Consider the following 17,073-nt stretch of genomic DNA (forward strand, 5'->3'; position numbering starts at 1 on the left):
AGAAAACTCAAATATAATTACTAAATGAAAAAGAAAACCTGAATAGGATGCATGCATATGTATTTTTTTCAGTAGTTGCCAGAGGTTGGGAGGGATGGGTTGGGATACTTAGAACAGTGAAATTATTATGTATGGTACTATTATGGTAGATTAATTAATACATTTGTACAACACCAAGGATGAACCCTAATGTCAACTATGGACTTTCAGTGATGATGTATCAGTCTAGGTCTTTTGATCCTAACAAATGTACCATTCTGGTCACGGAATCTTGTCAGTGAAGGTTATGGATAGGGAGGTTGTGCATGTGTAGAGTCAGGAAATCTATGGAAATCTTTTTAGTTTATGCTCATCTTTGCTGAGAACTTCCCAAAGATCATAAATACTCTGGTAGTGAAAGAGACTGAGTAATGGGGTGCCATTTTTCAGGAAGATATCAAGCACTGAGAGTCCTAACAAGAAAATGAGAACACAGCTAATGGAGAAGCCCAGGCAGGGGATGACTCAAGCTAGAGAGCAGAAGCTTTGTGTTATGAGTGCAGCCTGCAGCCTGGGGCCCATAGAAGGCCTGCACTGCAGTGTAAAGCCACTAGCAGGAAAGTATAGCCAAATACAGAATTACCCAAGTGAAAAATACACAGGTAAACCCACAAACACCAAGCAGAACTTCTAGGTGGCTGCTTATGGTGTCATCTCTAAACGAGAATGGATGGCAAAGGATCTATGTAGAGACTAATAAAAGTGAGAGTCCAGAAATAAATCTTTAAATCTGTGGTCAATTTAATTTTTGTTTTATGGTTTTGGGGTTCAAACCCCAGAACTTCACACATGCTCTGTAAGTGCCCTACCACTGAGCTACCCCAAGTCTGGTAAATTGATTTTTTTTATAAAGGTGTCAAGGCAATTCGATGGAAAAATAATAGTCTTTTCAACAAAAGGTTCTGGAACAGCTTAGTATCCACATACAAATGAATGAAATTGAATCCTTTCTTCTTACCTCATCCACAAATAAATTTAAAATAAATTATAGGCCTAATGTGAAGGTTAAATTATGAAATATCTAGAAGGAAATATAGAAGTAAGTTTTCATGACTTTGAGTTAAATAAGACCTTCATGTAAGACAAAAAGGATAAGTGACTACAGAAAATAAATTGTGCTTCATCAAAATTAATTTCTGTGAGCCCGGTGTGGTGGTACACACCTATAATCCCAGCACTCAGGAGGCTGAGGCAGGAGGATAGCTGTGAGTCCAAGACTAGCCTGGGCTATGTAATGAGTTCAAGATCAGTCTCAACTACATAGTGAGACCCTGTCTCAAAAAAAAAAAATAACTTTTGTGCTTCAAAGGATACCATTAGGAGACTGAAAACAACATATTCCAGGTACGACAAACATTTGGAAACCATATTTCTGATTATGCACTTGTATCTAGAATAAAGATTTCTCAACTTAATACTAAAAAACAAATAATCTAATTAAACATAGGTGAAGAGAAGAGATATTTTTTCATAGAAGATATGAAAATAGCCTATCAGCACATAAAAAGAGGCTTATTATCAATGATAAGGCCATTTTTAGGAAAGTTCAAGTTAAAAGCACAATGGGATACCACTACACAACCACTAGGATAGCTATAACAAAACCAACAGATAACAATGGTCATTCCAAGCAGTGATAGCAAACCTTTTAGAGCCAAGTATCCAGACTACCACCCAAAGCCCTCTTATTTATTGCAAAGTGCCAACACTGCAATTAAACCCGAATACTGAGATTTTAGTTGAGAATAAACAACTCATAGTCTGGTATGGTGATGCAAGCCTGCAATCCCAGCACTTGGGAGGTTGAGACAGGAGGATTGCTTTAGTTTGAGGCCAGCCATGGCTGCATAGTGAGTTTAAGGCCAGCCTGAATTACATAGCAAGACCCTGTCTCAAAAAGCCAAGAAAAATAACAAACAAACAAACAAACAAAAAAACCCTCATACATTAACATCTTTTACCTTAAAAGAAAGACAAATATCACACATGCCATAGGTTCACCACCACTGGTCCAGAGTGGGAAATTGGAGCCCTTATTCATTGCTGGTAGAAAGGTAAACTGGTACAGTTGCTTTGGAAAACTGTGGAGCAGGTTGTGCCCTGCTGTGAGTTGCTCCATGTTGTATAGAGCAGTAGCTTGCAGGCTAATCTTTGCTCAGAGTGACTCTATTTTATAAAACAGTGGTTTGTTCCCTTTTGAGTACAAATACTGAGGCAGGATGAGTTAGTAACTCATCTGTGAAACAGATATCCACCAGTTGTCAGACACAGCAAACTTACAGAAAAGAACAACCCCCAGTTACCCAGCACTGTCATAAGGCATAAATTGGCAAATTAATCACACTAACAAAAAACTATGACCTATAAACTTATCAAATCAGGGGCACATCAGAGAAAATCAAGCCTGTAAGCTTATTAGACACACCAGATTTATGAATGATGAAATTCCTTCCCAGGATCATAAAAAAAGGAGAAGCACCTCACCTTGAGGCATAGGAGTGACACACACCAGTAAGACCTTTCATCAGACCACCTGGAGAATGCATCACAGTGATACCAAATGTGGACCCAACAGATAGATTCCAGGATCTTATGTATGACAAGTGAAGAATTGCAAATATTCATGCAATGGTAAAAGAAAAAGTAGCTACATTTATTGAAGATAATGGGAAGATATATCAAGGCAGATCCATGCCAAAAGAAACAAAAATGTGGCACAAACAGAAAAGTGATGCTGAGGTGACAGGAAAATAAAAAGCACACAGATAAATCAGGCTTTTAGATTTTAAATGATATGCACCCTAGCCTGGGTGCCTCTCATTAGGTCTCTAGGTAAGATCAATGGGAATGATTGACAGGGTGCTGAGTCATTTCAGGAGCTTCCAGCATGTGTACCTGTCCCAGAGTTCACTCTGATTAAATTACATACATGAGATGCAGTCCATATTTATGAACCTTTAATGAGTTCTGAGTGGGGAAATAGTTACTGAAGGTCAGGCCATCAGATCTATCATGTATGTGCTCTGGCCTGAAGACTTAGAGACTTTCTGGGTCCTTGTTAGGTTATTTTTTTACTTCTTTCAAAACAATAGAAGGTGAATTGGCCTTGAGAAGTTGCCAAAATCCAAGTGAGTAGGGGGAAGTTTTCTCCCAGCCCAATTGTGTTACCTACACTATTCCCCTCTGAGAGACCAGGTCCTAGAAAATCATTAAGGTTTGCTGAGGAAGGTCCACCTTTGTCTTTGTTACTTTTCTCATTGTTTGGACAAAACACCCAACATTCACAGGTTAAAGGAGAAAAGGTTCATTTTAGCTCTGTTTGTAAAGGTTTCAGTCCATAACTGGCTGTCTTTAAGGTGGGGTGGCATGGCAGAGGGGCATCAGAGAGAAGAAACAGTTTATGGTGTGGCAGGCAGAAGGCAGGAAGCTACAAGCAGCAAGCCTGTCTTTTCCTTTTAGCCCATCTAGAATATAAGCCTTTTAGGTAGTGTCACCCACACCCAGGGTGGGCCTTCCCATTATCCACATCCACAACTATGCTAAATCAATCAGAGCACTAATCCAGTACCACACACCCTTAATCCTAGTATCATACAGCCTAGATCCAGCCAGCTGCGAAAAACCCCACTTAATAGGTGCATGAAGCTTTGGGAGGATATCTAGATATAAACCATAAAAATTTTCCATGGCAACTTTCTGCTGAATAGGAGTGCTGGCCTTATCAACTTGTCTGATCCAAGTGGTCAAGAGAGTTGTACTCCTCCTCTGAGAATTTCTGATGAGCCATAGATATGGAGGCAGGTTTTGATCTTGGACTTAGGGCATCACCAATAGTTTAATGGCTGTCAAACAAGAAGAAACAAATTTGACTAAGAAATGAAATATGTAGGATCTAAACTGTGCAGTTACAGGAAGCATTAATAAGAGCTATATTTGGATAGTAACCAAGACTCAATTCTAGATATTTGGCTAGGACATACATGACTTAGATAGTTTCTGGTGAATCTTAGAAGTATTGTCAGCCTGCTTCTGTTCTGTATCCCTTGCTATTTTAGACCAGTTGACATAGGAACTACATTTGTCTTTCAGAGGCAAACTGTTTCAGCAGTTACGAGATCTAGTCCCCTCGCATGGCCATCACTGCTAGTGAATCTATTTGATCTTGAAGGGTGGCGATATTCTGGGGAAATTTATTTAGGCTGTCTGTCAAGTTCCTAAGTAGCTATTGATGATAGAAGAAAGATGTGATGAGCATTAAGGTTTTATGTAAGCAATTATTGCTTATTATCTGTACTTAAGGCAGTGTTTTAATCATCCAGAAGAATCCCAAAAGAAACAGAAAAGAACCAAAAGAAGTTGGGACAAAGGCCTCAAGTGTAGCATGACTAGCCACACAATTTACTTAAAACAATACATTTCACTTATCTGGTTCAACAGGTTGATTGGTATTGTCTTTTTTGTGTGTGTGTGGTCATCCACTGGTTCACAGATGTATAAGATTTGTGATCCCTCTTTTTTAAGGCTTGAGGCTACCACCAACGTCTGTTCTGACCTGTCATCCTAATGCCACCATTTATGAAACTTGTCATCAGTGAATCACGCACTAGCCATCCCTGTCAGTGACTGGTCCCTCAGAACAGGGTTGCTAGCATAATTTCTGGTGATCGTTTGTTCACCTTCATGTTCTACCTGTTGGTTAGGTGTGAGGAAATGGCTGGGTTTAGAATGTGCAAGACTGAAGAGAGACATCTGAGTTGTCAAGAAGGACAGCCTGATAATTACTCATCCACAGATGTCCCTTGAGTTCTAACAAAGCCTTAATCTGGTGTTCAGTTAGAACTGAGAGCTTTTGTCTCAAGGTTATTTTAGAAGCTTGCTAGACTGAGTGCCATAGCAGCTATTGCTCACAGGCAGCTAGGCAAGCCCTGTGTCACTTCATCCAGTCATTTGGAAAAGCAAGCAACTGGTCAATTTTTTGGCTCAGAAACTGAGTAGCACTGCAGTGGCTACTCACTGTTTTCAGCCATGAACAGAGTAAGAGTTAGGTCCAGGATTCCTAATGTTGGGGGCCTGAATCAAGGCCCATTTTAAGGCCCTAAAAACCTCTTGAGCAGCTGCTGTTCATCTCAAAGGTTTGGTTTCTAGCCCTAGTGTTGTTGCATATGGGAGTTCGGCTATTATTAAAAAATGGGGTATCCATATGTAGCTGATACATACCATTTCCAAGAAAACCTTTAGCTGCTGTTTAGACTCCAGATGACCCAGATGGCAAATTGCCTCTGTTCTCCTTAAAGACAGTTGTCTTTGTCCTGCTATTAGAACATAAACCAGATATATCACATTTTTTTCAGAAATGGTTGTGTGGTAACCCCTTTTGGGCTAGAAATGAGTCTTAACAGTATTTTAATAAGATAATTCTCATGTAACTCCTAATGAAGAGGTCATCTATGTATTGAAATAAGTTTCCCTTCTTAAACTTTGAGTCTGTAAGGTCTTGAGCTAAGGCCCACACAAACAAGTGTGTCAGACCACCACGACCAAAGTCAAAGTAGGCTGTAATATGAAGCAGGCAGTTTCCCTTCATAATTGGCTATACTGTACCCAGAGCTGGACCGAAGGCTATCACAGGACCATGTCAGGCGGCACTATGGGATACTACAGCTTCTGTGCCAATAGCTGCTGCGGACGTCTAAGACTTGATCTGTGAAGCATCTAGTGAGATAATGGCAGCTGAGGACTGCAGGGCTCCAATCCACAGTCCTTCCCCAGAGGTGCCCACCCCTTAATTGCTTTCAGCAACTGACTAGTTAACCATAACTGACCCTTGGTGAGTTCTGCAAGGTTATCTGATCCTCCTTTCTGCAAGCCTTGTTTGTGTCAGCTGATAGAACCAGATGACACATGAGTCCCTCAACTCTATTCTTACCCACACCTGTATGATCACTAAACACCGACAGACCTGGTTGCTTGTGGTCCTCACCATGCGCTTGGCTTCACAAGTTCAGTGTGACCCCTCCCAGTTCCCCGCTATCTGTTTAAGTCTTGTTTCTGTCTTTTTTTTTTTTTCCTTGCCTCATATTGCCTTGCAGGAGACAGAGGCTCAATGCTGGGGACTCAAGAAACGGGGTCTATTTCTAAAGCACTGAGAGAATATAGTTCAAGTATACTGCTAATGAAGTCTCATTTTGGGATCTTCTCATTCAAAGACAAAACAATATTGGGGTCTAGGATCCACGAGGATAGAAAAGAAGGCATCAAGGACAGAGATCAAGGACAATCAAGAGAATATTTTAGTGTCCTCTGGGATCTGTGCTAAATGGGTATGTGGATTTGTTACTAATGGGTGAATAGGTACCACTGACTCATTGATAGTTCTGAAATCTTGTTCTAGGTGATACTCTTCTCATGGTTTGACTATTGGTAAAATGGGTGAATTGCACAGGGACTGGCATGGCTACAGCAACCTGTGGCCAAAAACTTATCAATAATGGATGGCAACTCCTGTATAGTTTTTCTCTTAATATTGTCTTCTGTAAGGGTGTATATTAGGATCTTTCAGCTAAAAATTACCAGAGTGGGCTTAACAGCCCTCCCCAGGGTATTGTCATACCATGCTTAGGGACCAACTCCCAGCAAAGAAATTGGGCCTCATGGAGTCAGGCTGGCTGGGTCCGTAGCAACAAAGACACAAATTTCTAGAAGTTTGAATGTCAGAGTGGCCCTAAGTAGGAAGAGTATATCTTTTTAAAATTATTGGTTTGAAGCAATCTGGTATCACCATAAAGGCAGCTTGGAAAAGCAAATCTTCCAAATGGCAATTCAGGGCAGGGTAAAAGGCTATCCAGTTAAATCCTGAAAGGCACACAACAGCTTTAGAATGAGATGAAAGCGCACCCCAGTAAGAAACTAGAACTGAATAAGTTACATACCAGTATCACAGAGGTTTGTCATCTATATCTAGGGTCACCCAAGGCTCTTGCAAGGCTCTTGAGGACATCCTTGTGTGGGGGCCATGCACGCCTCTTCAGGCACTGTCATTCACTGTCCAGGTATTTGATTACCTCATCCCTCTCTGAGAACAAAGGTAGTCTCTCCTCCAATGTCAAGCCCCCACCCATGTTCTGATAGGTTCCACAAGGGTTTCGTGGCTTTAGAGGGCACTGCTTTGTCAAGTGCCTGCCACTTTCACTTAAAGCACTTTGAATCTTTATAGCACTCTGGATTACTTCAGTTTCCTTTAGCATTGCAGGCTTTTTATGTCCATTAGGGCAAGCATGGCCTTAACTTGCCTCTTTCTTACTCAATTTTTGTTTGTCCTCTATTTCATCATGGTTTTTAAAGACTAAAGAAGCCAATTACTTATTCCAGCTTATAAGCTCTGTTGGGAGTTTCTGAAGCTTTCTTCTATTATGTAGCGCTGACTGACTAAAAACTACTGTGCTAGGATAATCTGACCTTCCCTACACTCCATGTCTAAATTAGTATATTTATGGAGTGCTTTTTCAAGCCAGAGTTGGAAAGCAGCTGGATATTTATCAGAGCCTTGACTGATAAACCATCAGCTAAAGTTTTTTGAGTCCTTGAAAAATTTATCAAGTTTCTCTTTGAATTGCTGAATATCCATACCTGCAAATGGAACTTGTTGAGAAGATATTCAAACAGTAAGATGGGATGGATGAGGTGTACCCCAAGATGGGTTCCATGGGCGGGAGGATTTGTGGAAAACCTAACAGGCCTGACTCTGGGTTGATCCCTAACCCATTAGTGGGGACCTTACAGAGCATCTCCAGATAGTTTCTGAGCTGTTCATCCCCAGCCAAGGTATGACCTGATAGGACTAACATCCTTGGTATTATGTCATTGAACCCTTATTGATCCTTTTGCTTGGTCAATTGCCAAATGGGAATTTTACAAGACATTCTCTGGGTCTATAACCTTGTCCAGCTCAAACACCCTCTGATAAAGCTGAACGCCTTAGGGGACAAAGTATCTTGCCTTGGTGGGCCACAGCCTTTTGAACCTTTAGATCTCCCCCTAAAAGCACATTTTCTGCATAAGGAATCCAGAGCTGGTGCACTCTACTGGCTGGATGCCTCAAGTCAACTTTTAAAAATAAAGTTTATTTTATTTTATCCCATTGCCCCCTTAAGGCCCCATCCCTCCCTATGTACAAAAGCTTTGTTTTCATTTTTTCTATTTTCACTTTTTTTCTTGTTCCTTTCTTTTTATCTCCCTCCTCCCTTGTTTCCCTTCCCATTTGAACACTTTCTTCTCATTTTCCAACATCCATTATAGATTTCAGTCCTTATTTCCACTTTTGGTTACTCACACTGGGTAAACAATATGATACTCAAACACGTGTGTCTAATTTACTTCACTTAAGAGTATGGTCTCAAGGTCCAACTATTTAGCTATAAATGTCTGAAGCTAACCTTCTTTATGTCAGATTAGTACTCCATTATATAAAAAACCCACATCTTCTTTATTCATTCATCGGTTGATGTGCATTGGCTTTTTCCATGATTTAGCTATTACAAACTATGCTTCTACAACATGGATGTGCATATATCGCTGTGGTATGATGCTTTTAATTCTTTCAGGAAGAAGAAGTATATGGGGTCAAATGGAACCTTTAGTTTTAGTTTTTTGAGAAATAGCCACAGTGGTTGCACCAGTTTACACTCCCACCACCAGCAGAGAATTCCTTTTTCCCCACAGCCTCTCTAGCATTTGTTTTTGGTTGATTTCTTGATAGCAGCCATTCTTTCTAGAGTGAGATGGAATCTCACTCTTAAAAATTGTTTTAATTTGAATTTCACAAATGACCAATGATGTTGAACATTTTTTCATATATTTATTTGCCATTTCTAATTCTTCATCTGAGAAATGTCTTTTCATTTCAGATGCCCATTTTTGCATTTGGTCTTTAAATTTGGGGGTTCTGATTTTTTTATTTCTTTATATAGTCTAGATAATAGTCCTTTATCGGAATGGCTGGTAAAAAATTTTTCCCACTCTGAGGGTTGTCTCTTCTCTCTGTCGGTGCTTTCTCTTGTGTGCAAAGCCTTTAATAAAATTAGGTCCCAGTTGTTCATTCTTAGTAGTATTTCCAGTGAAGTCTGGGTTTTATTCATGAAGTCTTTGCCTACTCCTGTGTCCTTAAACATTGTATTGTCTTTTCTGGCAGATTTAATATTTCTGTTTTAATATTTTATCTTTGATCCATTTTGATTAGGTTAGTGCGTGATGAAAAATATGGGTCATTTCGATCTTTGTCATGTGGAAAGCCAGTTTTTCCAGCAACATTTATTAAAGAGGCTATCTTTCTTCCAGTGAAGGTGTTTGGCTCCTTTATCAAAGATAAGGTGGTTGAGTATGTCTTGAGTTGTTTCTTGTTTAGGTTTTGTTTTTTGGTACCAGGGCTTGAACTCGGATCCTTGTGCTCGCAAGGCAGGCTGCAGAGCCACTGAGCTAAACCCCCAACCCTGTCTTGAGTTGTTTCTGCATCCTCTAGTTTGTTCCATTGATCCTCAGGTCTGTTCTTTTGCCAGTACCATGCTATTTTATCACAGTAGCTTTGTAGTATAATTTATTTGTGTGTGTGTGTGTGTGTGTGTGATTTAACACATTTATTTAAAGTTCAAAAACAGTAAAAATTAATCTCTGATGATAAAGATCAGAGTATTGTTTACTTTTGTTCAGGGGTTTGAGTAAAGAAAAGGGCATGAAGATTTCTGAATTGCTTCTTTAAAGTAGGGAGCTAGAGATGTCACTGTAAAATATGACCCTGCATGTCATGCTAGCATCAGTCATGACATACAGATAGCCTAGCCTCATATCTGTCATTTAGAATCCATGGAAGTGGGTAAAACATATATTTAGACAGAACCCTGCTGCAAAGGACTCCATAATATCTAGAATTTTTCCTCTTTTTAGTTTTTACATGTGACAGGCAAAAGTCAATGCTGCTCACAGTAATAGATTCTGTACCTCTTGAGTGAACTGAAATTTGAATGATAACCTTTGTTTTGGGAGGCAGCCCCCTTCCAGTGGCTCTGGCTTTTTAAATATTTGATGATCTTTGCTTTTGTGTTCTATTTCCTCCTTCAAACTCAGAAACTGTAGGCATTGGAACTTGGAAAAATTCTCATCTTCCTCCAGTGTCTCCAACAATGATTCATGTATGAATTTGCAGTTTTGAAAATTTTAAGACAAAACAGACAAAGCAAATCCTTCGTGTTTTCATGGCACGTTCTAAAATGTGTTTCCACATCAAGGTGAATGATCTATAATTGCAAACCTGGCACACATAGGGTATTTCCCAAGGCTTATGATGGTCCTTCATGTGTGGTAAGAGAACCTGATCTGTTTCAAATGACAACTCACACTTTTTACAGACAGCAGCGGGCTCCTGGGTAGTGTGCAGCCAGTCGATGTGACACTGCAGCTGGGATGAAGTGGGAAACTGCTGAAGGCAATGCTGGCAGGTGGTGTGGTTTTCCCAGCTGTCACCCCTCTGCTTCTCAGATTCCAAGTGGTGCTTCATGTTATTCATAAACTTAACATTTTTCAGAACTTTTAAGCAGCTGAGACATTGAAAGGTTGAGTGAGTCTTTGGTTCTAGCTGCCCATCCCCTTTATGTTGTCCATAGTAAAAGTCACTAAATAAAAGGATCAGACTTCCTGTCTTGGGCTCAAAGTTCTTGTTTTGACCTGTTAGACCTGATAAGCTTCTTTTTACCAAAACTTCAGAGCTATTTTCTGGGTTTCTATCCCTGAGAACAAAAGGTGCCTTTCATTAACATGAGTCTAAGGAAAGGGTGTTCCATTCTGAACAGTGTTTGACAAGCAGATGATTTTTTATGGTGTACATGTTTACATTATAGAAGAGATACTGGAAGGGATCATGGTTGGAGAATATACACTTGGAATTTCTTTCCTGAGTTTTGATCTTTTGGGATTTCTATTGATTTTTATCAGCAGTGGAATGTTGCTTTGTATCACGAGGAGGAATGACTTCTGGTGAGCTCATTATATAAGCAAGTTTGGATGAAGATTCAGTAGTAATGGGACTATCTGTTGATCTCCATTCAGACTGAGAATTTGGCTGGACAGCCATTGCTTTGCAGCTATTAGGGTCACATGAATTCCAGGTTGAAATACACAAGCAGGGTCTTGACTGAGGTGGCCTTTCTTTCTTCTTGAATATGAGCCTGGGATGACCCTGTTTCAAATGTTTGAAATGTCTGGTTTTGAATTTGAAATCACCTTGACATAGGGAATTTCAGAATCTTCTTTTATATGTTCCATCTCAACAAAGATCAGCTCATCATCTTCATCATGCTTGTCCCTCTGATTGGATTCTCTGTCATATTTCTTCAATAGTTCTGGTTTTTGTTCTTCTTCACTCAAGGAGACATGATCTGCCACTTAAAATTACTTTTGATTGAAGCAGTGGTCCCTTCAACTTGCACAGCTATCTTTTCATAAATTGGCACCAGTTCCTTAAATTGAATGCTCAGATGTTTCAAGGCCACTCAATATTTCCTACTTTGGTCACAAGGGATATCACAGCTGTAGCATCTGTGCTTCTAGCTCCCAGAAAAATAAGTCCATATCTCAACAGCCAGGTTTCCCATGACTTTATATCTTGCATCTTGCTCTTCCAAGTTCTTTCTTGTAGTATAATTTAAAGTCAGGGATTGAGGTACCCCTGCTTTGCCTTTGTTGCCCAGGATTGCCTTTGCTATTCTAGGTCTCTTCTGGTTCCAAATGAATTTTAGGATTGTTTTTCTAATTCTATGAGAAATGCTGTTGGGATTTTGATTGGGATTACATTGAATCTGTATAACAATTTTGGAAGTATGGATCTTTCCATTTTCTGATATCCTCTTCAATCTCCTTTTCCAGAGTACTGTAGCTTTCAATGTGGAGGTCTTTTGCTTCCTTCATAAGGTTGATTCCTAAGTATTTCAGTTTTGTGGGGGATGGTATTGTGAAAGGGATTGTTTCTCTCATTTTTCTCTGTGAGTCTGTCATTTGTGTACAGAAAAGCTTTGATTTTTAAGGGTTGACTTTGTATCCAGCTATGCCACTGAATTTGGTTATCAAATCTAAAAGTTTTTGGTGGAGTTTTGGGGGTCTATGTAGAGTATCATGTCATCAGCAAATAATGATAATTTAACTTCTTCCTTCCCTATCTTTATTCCTTTTATTTCTCTCTCTTGTCTAATTGCTCTGGCAAGTGTTTCCAGAACTATGTTGAACAAAAGTGGTGACAAGAGACATCCTCACCTTGTTCACGATTTTAGAGTGACAGTTTTTAGCTTTTGTCCTTTTAGTATGGTGTTGACTGTTGGTTTGTTGTAGATGGCTTTTATCAGATTGAGATAAAGACCATCTATACCAATTTTCTGTTAGGTTTTTATCATGAGTGGGTGTTGGACCTTGTCAAATGCCTTTTATGCATCTATGGAGAGAATTATATAGCTTTTGTCCTTGGCTCTGTTAATATGGTGTATTACATTTGTTGATTTGCATATGTTAAACCATCCCTGCATCCCTGCGATGTATCCAACCTGGTCATGGTCTTTAACCTTCTTGATGATTTGTTGCATTTTGTTTGCCAGTATCTTCTTGAGGATTTTTGCATCTATGTTCATTAGGGAGATTGGCCTGTAATTCTCTTTTTTGACTGGATCATTCTCTGGTTTTGGAATCAGGGTAATGCTTGCTTATAGGAGTATTTGGGAGTACTGCTTCCCTTTCTATTTCATGAAAGAGTTTGAGGAGTAGCAGCATTTAGGTCTTCTCTAAATTTCTTGTAGAATTCAATAGTAAATCCATTAGGGCCAAAGCTTTGCTTTGTTGGTAGTTTTTAAAATTACATATGCAATTTAATTGGCTGATATTGGTTTGTGTAGAATTTCTATATCTTCCTAATTCAGTTTTGGTATGTATCTAGGAATCTAACCATTTCTTCTGTATTTTTCCATTTTATTAGAATACAGGTTCTCAAAGTAGATATTGATCTGGACATCTTCAGGATCTGTTGTGATTTCACCCTTTTAATTCCTAATTGCATGGATTTGAGTCTTTCCTTCTGTTTTTTTTTATAAGATTGGATAAGGGTTTGTCAATTTTATTTAACTTTTCAAAGAACCAACTCTTCAACTCATTGAATCTTTGTATTGCTTTCTTAGCCTGCATTAATTCTGCTCTGATTTTTAAAATGTCTTCCTCATATGAGCTTTGGGCTTGACTTGCTCTCCTTTTTTAGAAGCTTCAGGTTCAACATTAGGTTGCTTATTTGAGCCCACTCTGTTTTCCTGATATGAGAATTCACTATAAATTTTCTTTATAGGACTGCTTTCATTGTATCCCCTAAGCTCCAGTAGGTTGTATTGTCATTAGCATTTAATTGTAGAAATTGTCTGATCTCTTTAATTTCATCTGTGACCCATTGGTTCTTCACAAGGGTGTTATTTAAATTCCTTTTTTAAAAAGTTCTTCTGGTTTCTTTTGCCATTGATTTCCAGTTTCATTGCACTATGGTCTCATAATATGCCTGGGGTTATTTCAATTCCTTTGCATTTACTCAAGCATATTATATGAGCTAGCATATGGATTATTTTGGAGGAAGACCCATGTGCAGCTGAGAAGAATGTGTATTCTGATGTTGTAGGGTGGAACACTCTTTAGATATCTACTAAGTCCATTTGTTAAAAAGTTTGGTCATTTCTAATATTTCATTGTTGACTTTTTTGTCTAGTTGATCTATTTGTGGTGGTGGGGTATTGGGATCCCCCATTACAACTGTATTAGTACTTATATGATTTTTCATGACTGTTAATATTTGTTTTGTATAATTGGGTGCCCTGCTATTTGGTGCAATATATATTTATGATTGTTATCTCTTCCTCTTGGATTGTTCCCTTTACAAGGAGGAGTTCCCTTTACGAGGATCCTTCATCTCTCATAATCAGTCTTTGCTTTAAATTCACTTTGTATGCAAAAAAAAAAAAAAAAGAAAGAAAGAAATAGCTATCCCTGCTTTTTTCCAGGTTCCTGCAGCATGGAATATTGTTTTCCATCCCTTGACTTTCAATCTATGAATTAGTTTTTCAATTAAATGCATTTCTTCTATACAGCATATTGTTGGATCTTGCTTTTTTATCCATTCTGCCAGTCTGCTTCTTTTGATTGGTGAGTTGAGACCATTAATATTGATGGTTATTACTGATACATATTTTATTAACTCCATCATGTTATTTTCCTGTTGTTGACTTTTTTTCCTTTTCTGTTTAATTTCTTCTTTTGTCTGGTGGATTCATTCTGTTGGGGTTCATGTAATTGTAATCCTTGTCTCTTTTTAGAATATCTTTTGGAACACTTTTGCATGCTGGTTTGGTGGTCATGAATTTCTTCACATGTTCTTTGTTATGGAAGTATCCTGTTTCTCCATCAGTTTTGAAGGATAGTTTTGTAGAGTCCATCAATCTATGCTGGATCTTGTTTTCTTTTAAGGATTGAAAGATTTCACTCCAAGCTCTCCTTGTCTTGAGGATTTGTACTGAGAAATCTGCTGTGATTCTTATAGGCTTTCCTTTATAGGTGATTTGTTACTTTTCTCTAACAGCTTTTAATATTCTCTCCTTGTGTTGAATTTCTGGAATCTTGACTATTATATGCTTTGGGGAAGATTTTTTTTTCATGGCTAGTTGGAGTCCAATATGCCTCATTATTTGTATGTCAAATTCTTTTTCCCTGTTTAGGAAGTTTTCTACCATTACTTCTGAGAACAGGTTTTTTATGTCATTTTTGCTATCTCCTGTTTTTCACTGACTCCAATCAATCTTATTCTTTTTTGCATCATCTAGCACACACTGGATTGATTTCTCATGGTTCCTTGCTATGCTGAAGAAACCTCTATTTTCCTGATCACTAACCTCAATCCTGTCTTCTATATCTGATATTCTGTCCTCACATTGGCTCATTCTGCTACATATACTCTCAATAGATTTTTTTTTCAGCTTTAATTGAGTTTATTGGTACATTTTAGGGATACAGTACAGTTACATTCATTGTTGGGATCTTGTACCTCTACATGACAAGTCTTGATTCTCATTTTTTCCCCTTACCTCTGCTCTCCCTTCACTCCCTCCTCCCCTCCCCATCTACAAACACTTTATTTTCATCTTTTCATTCTCTCACATTTTTTTCTTATCCCTTTTTACTCTTCCTCTACCATCCCACCTTCCCTACACCTTTAGCTCCTTTCTTCCCATTTCTAAATGTCAGTAATCTTATTAGAATCTTATGCATTGTTGCAGATTATTTACACTAGGGAAACTATTCGGTATTTACACATGTGTGACTTATTTCACTTAGGAGTAACAAAGCAGATGAATGAGATTCTAGAAAAAAATAAAAGCAGAAATAATTTCTTATATAACTACAGAGGTGGTGATCAGAATGAAAGATATAGATTAAAAAAATAGAGGATGCCTGCCTGCCTCACAAGTGCAAGGTCCTGAGTTGCATCCCTGCTGCCAGAAAAAAAAATCCATTTACTCTTTGGGCTGGGGATTTAGCTTAGTGGTGCTGTGCCTGCTTCAAAAGCACAAGGTCCTGAGTTCAATCCCTGCTACAAAAAACAAAAACAAAAACAAAAACTCACAAATATGATGGAAACCATGAATGCCTAGGATAGGAAAGAAATAGAATCCATGAAATAGATTCAGATATCCAGGAGATTAAAAAAAATTATGATTTTGTTTTTTTGTAGCAGGGATGCAACTCAGGACCTTGCACTTGTGAGGCAGGCAGGCATCCTCTATTTTTTTTTTAATCTATATCTTTCATTCTGATCACCACCTCTGTAGTTATATGAGAAATTATTTCTACTTTTATTTTTTTCTAGAACTTCATTCATCTGCTTTGTTACTTCTGCTGTTGCAACTTCAGAGAGTCCAGGTGGGTGGATTTTGGGTTGTTCCACTTCATTGCCCCTGGTGTTTGCCTTTGGTGAGATGAAAGTCTGTAGAGGGTTATATCTTATTTAAGTGTCTTCTCATTTTTTTAAAAGTTTGACTCCTGAGTTGATGCTTGTAAATTACTTATGGCAAGTAGTTTTATTGTTAATATTCAGAACCCTTAGGAAATGACTACTTCTCAGAAGTGTTTTACAGATGTAGTTAGCTTTTTGGTCTTGAGTCTGTTTCAGGATCCTACCTATTCAATTTACTAGGGACGAGAAGTTTCTGCCTACTTGGCCCAGCTCTGGCACTGGCCTATAGATTTTTTTAATTGACCCTTATGCAATCTCAATCTTGGTATACTAGGAGGAACAACTGATTGGCACAATTATGTCACCTTGACTAAAGTAAATTGATGAATAACAATTGCGTCAAATACAACCTAAAAAATGGCAAATTATAGTCCTTAATATGGCATTTTTACCCTTGCAGGAGAAGAATTAAAAGAGGTTAGGGGTTTAAAAAACAGAAATAGAAGAAGAAGAAGAGATCAAAAGCAAGCAAGGCTGGAGGACAAACTCTAGGAAACTGGTGAAGAAGACAGGTGGGCAAGAGAAAAGAAAAAAATAAAAACAAGAACAGAGCAGCAACAAAAAATTAGAAACTGTTTAAACAATCAAGAAAAAATGAAAAAAGAACTAGAAAGGAGAAAAAAAGAAAAAATAAAGAAAAAGAAAAAGGATTTTAAAAAATAACATCCAATTCAAGGTGTGTCTCTGAAGTCACTGTTAGGCAATGTGGGCAGAGTCCAGAGCCAAATTGATTAATTCCAGCAAGCTAGCTACAATTTTGAGGTGGGGTACTGGATAATCCCAGTTAACCAACCTGCCCTTTTAGTTCCTCTGAAATGCAGGCCACTTTCTGGCTATGAGGCTGGAACTAGGTTCCTTGAGTCTACAATAGTCTATGTGTCTCCTGCTGGACTAAACTCCACTCCCTTACCTCTTGCTGACTTGAATTCAGCACCTGCACTGAGGCACCAGAAGCCACTAGACAT

General features: G+C 38.5%; 1 pseudogene; it reads right to left on the reverse strand.

Moving 5' to 3' along the window:
• Positions 1 to 17,073, reverse strand: part of LOC104850519 — a 42,737-nt pseudogene extending 25,664 nt beyond the window's left edge.

The sequence above is a fragment of the Fukomys damarensis genome, unplaced genomic scaffold, assembly GCF_012274545.1.
Source record: "Fukomys damarensis isolate Sample0158 unplaced genomic scaffold, DMR_v1.0_HiC HiC_scaffold_38, whole genome shotgun sequence".
In the NCBI taxonomy this organism is placed as follows: Eukaryota; Metazoa; Chordata; class Mammalia; order Rodentia; family Bathyergidae; genus Fukomys; species Fukomys damarensis.